Source organism: Amphibalanus amphitrite, unplaced genomic scaffold, assembly GCF_019059575.1.
Source record: "Amphibalanus amphitrite isolate SeventyFive unplaced genomic scaffold, NRLGWU_Aamphi_draft 000411F_arrow, whole genome shotgun sequence".
Taxonomy (NCBI): Eukaryota; Metazoa; Arthropoda; class Thecostraca; order Balanomorpha; family Balanidae; genus Amphibalanus; species Amphibalanus amphitrite.
Window position 1 is genome coordinate 324,512 of NW_024881905.1, and position 6,997 is coordinate 331,508.

General features: G+C 44.2%; 1 long non-coding RNA gene across 1 annotated transcript; it reads left to right on the top strand.

Moving 5' to 3' along the window:
* Positions 1–859: 859 nt before the first annotated feature.
* On the top strand, positions 860–3,175 carry LOC122390818. Its single transcript, XR_006258229.1, has 2 exons — positions 860–1,004; positions 2,679–3,175. It is a non-coding gene; the product is annotated as an uncharacterized LOC122390818 (long non-coding RNA).
* Positions 3,176–6,997: the final 3,822 nt, after the last annotated feature.

Genomic DNA, 6,997 nt, shown 5'->3' on the forward strand with positions numbered 1-6,997 from the left:
TTCGATCCATCAAAAGAGACGGTCGTCAGCGCCGACGCGAGTAGTTTTGGAATAGGAGGTTGTATCCTCCAGCGCCACGGAAAAGGCATGAAGCCCGTGGGATTCTGCAGCAGAACACTGACCGATACGGAGAAGAGATACGCCCAGATCGAGAAAGAGCTGCTAGCAGCGACATGGACGTGTGGAAAGTTCCACATGTTTCTCTCAGGTCTTCCAGAGTTCCGACTGGAATTGGACCACAAACCACTCGTCCCTCTCATCAATTCAAAGAACCTGGAAGACGCGCCTCTCAGATGCCAGAGGATGTTGATGCGGCTCATGCACTACAACGGTACAGCCGTCTTCGTGCCAGGAAAGGAACATTGTATTCCAGACTATCTGTCGAGGAATCCTCTGAAAATGACTGCAGACCACGTAGGCGAGGTCATCCAACAAGAAGTATTCGAACACTGTACGGGAGTGTTCAGCGACCTCCCTGCCAGTGTGAAGAAGCTGGAAGAGATCAGCAAATGTCAGCAAGAGGATGACCTGATGAGAGCAGTGTCAGAGCAAATTCAGAATGGATGGAGAGAGAGTGCGAAGACGGGCCCCCTCAGCGAGTTTTTCAAGGAAAGAGGTCAGTTGAGCGTGCTACACATGACGTTCGGGCCCCTGATCATGAATGGTAAGCGTTTGGTGATACCAACTCGCATGAAAGCAGACCGTTAGGGTGCAGGCCCCGTGTAAAGGCGGACATTTGGCCAGATGGGGATTAGAAGAAAAAAAAAACATGTTCTTGATATTATCAAGAGCTTTGGAAACTGCATACGTTCCATGCGCTTATGAGACATTTGTTGCGCAGTGTACCCTCCCTGTATATTGCCGCCAATTTCTCGGCATTTCCAGCGGTTCAAACGTTTCTTCTGGGTTTTAGGCAATTGCCTGGGTTTCCGTTATTTGAAAAAAAAGGTGTTAAATCGCCAGATCAATCTAGTGGAAGGGGTGAGTCGGCCAGTGATTTCGAGGTAAGCCACCAATTAAGTGCAGCCTGCTCTTCAGTCTTCATGGACTAGACTGAGATGCTTTATTTCTGAGTATAATTATAGCCCCATTAGTGTGACATCGTTCCTCACTTGTTGCAACAAAATTTGTTACTTCTTTATCCATTCATATTCTTTTCCTAAAGCTGCTGTGATTTTTTCGCAACTTGTTAGGTCACAACCCTTTCACTAAGCCTTTACGCAAGCCCTTCGTAACCCTTTCGCAGCCTTTTCATAACTTATTTGAAACAACCCTTTCGTAAACTCATCGTAACTCTTTCTCAGCCTTTTATTAGTTTATTCAGAGTAACCCTTTCATAACTTATTCTTAACTATGTGCAATATTTTCATAGCTCATTCAAAATAACCCTTTCGTAAATTATTTGCAACCCTTTCGCAACATTTTCCTGACTCATTCGAAAGAGGCTTTTCATTAACTTATTGTAGCCCTTTCACAGCCCTTTCATAATTCATTCAAAGCAAATTTCTCATAGATTATTTGTGACCCTCTGACAACTTGTTCATATCTCATTCATAAAATCTTCATTAACTCATTGTAACTCTTTCGGAACCTTTTCGTAACTCTTTTGAAGGAACCCTTTTGCAAATTTTTCATAACTCTTTCACAGCCTTTACATAACTCATTTCAAACAACACTTTTGTTAACTTGTTGAACCCTTTGGCAAAATTTTCATAACTCATTCGCAGTGTCCCAAAATTTGTCAATTTGGGTGAAACAAGACATCCAAATGAAAATAATTTTCCACTCCCACCTCCAACTTTCAATAGCAATTTACCACTCATGAAAGAGCATCTAATTGCATGATCGCATCAGCTTCTACCATTGTACAGAAAAGTGTGCAATTTTTCCTTCTTCTGTTCTTTATTTTTTTTTGGGGTGGCTAACCTTATCAAGAATATACCACCCTCATCCCTTTTTTGGAGAAGAATTTTCCCCTCTAACACCCAAGCATTAATATAATTTTGTGACACTGCAGTCATTCGACACTGCCCTTTTGTAAATTATTTGGAACCCTTTCACAACATTTTCATAACTTGTTTGAAGTGATTCTTTCATAACTACCTTTGACATCAGCTTCCCAAGTATGTATTGATCTTCCCTATTTAACATTGATGCAACAAGTAGTGCCTACTAAATTTATTAGTATGCCATTACCACCCAATGCCATTACAACATGCTGCTGAAATCAGAACATGTGTCACTCATGTGCAGTTTCAAGAATTGTTGTGGTGGCTCTGCAGTCTGCAACTCACTTCATTAAACGGCTGCTTGTTAACTCCTCAGATAGTAGGCATATGCTTCTAGCCTGCATATATTAATTCAGGCTGCTTTGAAAAATTGACTTACTTTCTTTGAAATTGGTATCCCATTTGTCAAGTACCTAGGTAGTATGCTCTTTTTTCTGGGCTGATTCGTAGTAGTGTCAGTGTCAGTTGTCAGTTTGTATTTATTGTTTTACAAATAAGATTATTACCATCAGGCTGCTCACGCATGAATGTGAAGTTTCACTAGGGGGGACCGAAATTCCTCATAATATCTTTTTACCTAGGGCTAAGGGGTTTTAAATATGAGCCTTCTGGTGAATGACAGTGACACTGAAGAAAATGTTTTTGTGACAATTTGGCTTTTCTTTCCAGATGAGTGCGACACCTACGTGCATCAACGTTTAGTGGACCTAAAGGACATCGTCAGCACCGAGATTTGCCAGCTGGAAACGCAGTGGGGCTACACGCAATGGAGGCACGCGTACCACTCGTCCTAGACAAAGAAACGTCCTCCGTGCTTCCGACGAACTTCAATCGGCGCGAAATTCCTAAACCTCGAGTCACGAGTTCATTCAGAGTAAAATAGCATGCCGAGGAAAAATCACTGTTCGGGACGAAAAGTGGAGTTCAGTAATTTAGATAAAGCCGGCCGTCACAAAAGCATATTTTTCTTGTTTTTGCCCTCCTGCCATGGATTTCCTCGGCCTCCAAAGCGGGATGCAGCTGCGACTGCTACTTCTAAAGTGTGTAAAAGTAATGAACCTATAGGACGATAAGTCGTGATCTCGATTAACTTCGCCACGAGGTTGCGAACTTAATGAAAATGTTCCTGTCGGTGTTCTTGTTGTCCATGATCGGCCCGTTTTTTTTTCTTCGTATTCAGTTATTTCATGTTTGTGATTTAACTACTGGGCGGGCAGAATCTATGCAAGTGTTTACCCAACAACCTGTTGAAAAACAGGACGGAATGCGACATGCCTTGACGCAGGACGGCCGCTGACTGTTGAAGGCAGCTAAAAATTGTTATGTGACTTGAATTGCGAGCGAATGTGCACCTATCGAAATGTTGGCGCATCAGAATCTGGTGACTGCATTAGATTTGTGATAAATGTTTTGATATGCTACTTGCGAAGAATATACATTCTATATTTACGCGACGTTGATTGCGTCAATATGAAGAGATTGAACATGAAAATAACTGGCCCGCACCCTGACAGGTATCTCCCATCGCCGCCATGCCTAGGTACCTACATGTTTGGATCATGCCTACTGATACTTTGATTAGGTAGTCAATTTTTAAGATTAAGTAAATTATGTTCAGGTAAGTGAAGTTCTCCAGTTTTACTCTTATTTGAAACGCTTAAGTAGCTACATTTGAAAGAAATACCTTTTGCGTTTGTCCCCTCACCCTAAAAATCATTTTTGCCCGGAAAAGGCCTGAGACCGCTATTGCACCCAGTGATTGGCAATGAAGACAGGGGGTAAAAGCAGCTTAGGCTAGGCGCAATGGGGGTATGGGTACCATCATTCGAATAGCAATTGATGGCTGTTTGATTATCTACTGGGGCATTAACGTAATATTCAAATTTGACTGAGTTGTAAGCATTGAAATATAGTAAAAGTGTATGTTATATCGACCGATAACGAAAACAATCGCGTCAAAAGTAGCATAAGCCATCACTGACTTGTGGCTAATATGCATTTTTAGAAAGCTTACTTTGTGGGCTTTCGTATTCCGGTGGGGCATTTATCGAAGGTGTCATTTATTCATTAATTTTATTAGTTAATTATGGTGATACCACAATTTTGCCTAGTGCTTGCTTATCAAGACACGAGAAAAAAGTAGCTTAGGGTAGGCACCATTGAGGCATGCGTAACATCATTCGAACGGCAATTAATTGATGTTTAATTATCTACTGGGGCATTAACGTAATATTCAAATTTGACTGAGTTGTACGCTTTGGAATATAGTAAAAGTGTATGTTATATCGACCGATAACGAAAACAATCGCGTCAAAAGTAGCATAAGCCATCACTGACTTGTGACTAATATACTTTTTTAGATAGCTTACTTTGTGGGCTTTCATATTCCGGTGGGGCATTTATCGAATGCGAAATATGTGCAATGATATTATTAGTTAATTGAAGCGATGCAATTATTTACTAATCAAATTATCCATTAAAATACCTATTTACATCGCGAGATGTATCATGAAATTAAGCTATAATATGAAATGCATTTTTTTAAAATTTTCAGTTAAGGTTTCGTTGACGCATAACGTATCGTTACTAAATAATTTGAATTAACCCGCGCCCGGCTGGGGGTCCTGGATTTCCACGCCCTGCTGGGGGGGTGTTTGAACACCCCCCCTTCTAACTCGGCTCCTGGGCCACGTAGCGATACGCGGAAGGCGGCGTTCGAAAGAGCGTCAAAAATAATGAGGAAATCACTTCGGTCAATTTTTTGGTCAGGTCAAAGGTCAGGTCACCAGAGGTCATTGAAGGCAAATTTTCGCCGATTTCCAGGTCGAATGTCGAAAATTTCCAAGAAACCAACGCATAACTCGGGAACCAATAGAGCTACAGCGCCGCGGAAAAGCGCATTCGATAGCCCTATTAACGCCCTTTCTGAGTAATTCTCTCAGATTTGACCTAACGTCAACGGTTTTGCCTGCAGGGGGCAAAAACTGCAAAAATAGCCGATTTTTTCGGAAACAGTTTTTCTGCAATAACTTTTGACCCAAGCATTGTACGAGCTTACTTTTACCGGCATCGTGTTCCTCTCGTCAAGACGCATCGAACGAACTATAATTTGACCTTGAAAGGTCAACTTGAAAATTTGACCTCAGGTCAAGGTCATGACCTGACCGGAAAGGGTCATGTTGCATATCAGTCGATCCGTATCGTCGAGCTGAACACATCTAAGGCGTTTTCATCGCTCTAGCATGCCTCTATCAAAAGTTATTTGCGAAAAACTGTTAGATACCATTCGTGACCTAAGATGACCTCAGGGGATAAACAGGGGTCACAGACACCATTTTCATGTTCAGTGTGTCTAAACCACTTGTAATTCAGTGTTTGGGAGTGTTTATAATGTCTTTCGTCCAAAACAGGCGCATTTCAATTTTCTCCCATTGACTTATAATGGTGAGGTCGCAAAATTGACCTGACCTTAGGTCATCGATATCAAAATTCTGAGATATAAATTTTGTACATGCTAATGCTCTTAGCAATCGCTGAAAGTTTCAAAGCGATCGGTCACTCGGTGTAGCTATGACAGACATTGAAACTTTTTATGAGGTGAGGTCACTTCGAGTGACCTGGTGACCTGACCTTGAATGACCTTGGTCTGAAATTTTCACAACATGTGTAGAATTGATGTATGATAAGGTGTACCAAAAACGGCGGCGCTCCGCGCCGCCGTTTTTGAGATATTCGCGAAAAACCACAGGGGGGGGGGTGTTCAAACACCCCCCCCCCCAGCAGGGCGCGGGTTAACGTGCGATCCGTTGCGATAGTTCCGACCGGCCGCCGATGGTGGCGCTAGTGTCGCTCCGGCCGTTATGGCCGCGGCCGCCGCCTATCGCATCATCAGCAAAATCCACGACGACGGCCACTTCGGAATAGGGAAGTGCCGAGAACGAGCCCATGCGTCGGTGTGGTGGCCAGGTATTGGTGCAGACTTGAAGCAATATGTGTCAGCTTGCAACTTCTGTCAAGTCAACGCGCCTATCCAGAAGAAGGAGCCTCTTCTATCGACAGCAGTGCCGACGAAAGCATGGTCGCACATAGCAACTGACATCTGTCATCATGCCAACGCTGACTACCTTGTCACAGTCGATTTATTGAGCCGCTTTATAGAGATACAGAAGCTTCCGAGCACCACAGCTGCAGCAGTGATAGAGCGCTTGAAGTCGCTCTTCAGCCGTTACGGTATCCCTGACTGTGTGACTTCAGACGGTGGCACGCAGTTTACCTCTCAGACATTTCGGGACTTCTCCTCTACCTACGGTTTCAGTCACCGCATCACAGATCCGCACACGCCGTCTGCAAATGGAGCTGCAGAGCGTGCAGTGCGCACCGCGAAGTGGGTACTCAAACAAAAGGATCCACACCTAGCGCTCTTGAACTACCGAGCCACACCCATTGAGGCGACTGGCCATTCACCTGCTCACATGCTGATGGGGCGTGAGCTGCGGACGCGACTACCCAAGCTCACTTCTGAAGAGGACGGACTAAAAGAGGCCCGTTCGAGAGACATGCAGCAAAAGAAGAGGACGGAGCAGCGCTACCGGAAGAACAGAAGCGGAAAAGCAGTGGTCGGAAACAAAGGCATTGGTAACAAAGAGACTAGGCCCTCGAAGCTACCTGATCAGTCACCGAGGAACGACCTATCGTCGAAACAGGCGTCACCTGAAGCTCGTGTCTCGCGCTCCAAAAGCCAGTGTCCATACCAAGTCAAACTGCAACAACCCACAGCAAGATGACTTTGACTATCTTGTCACTATCCAGCCCACGTAGCACAACAGCAGGCGAGGCAGCCACCGGAACAAGCCCACAGCAGCCCACGTGTCACTCGAAGCGGAAGGGTGTTCGGTTAAGTGGACTTAAGCTCGTGCTCTCGAGCTTGCAGGGAAGGTGTTCCGGGAGTGCTCTTAAATAATGTCTCGAGAATAATGTCTCGAGACAAA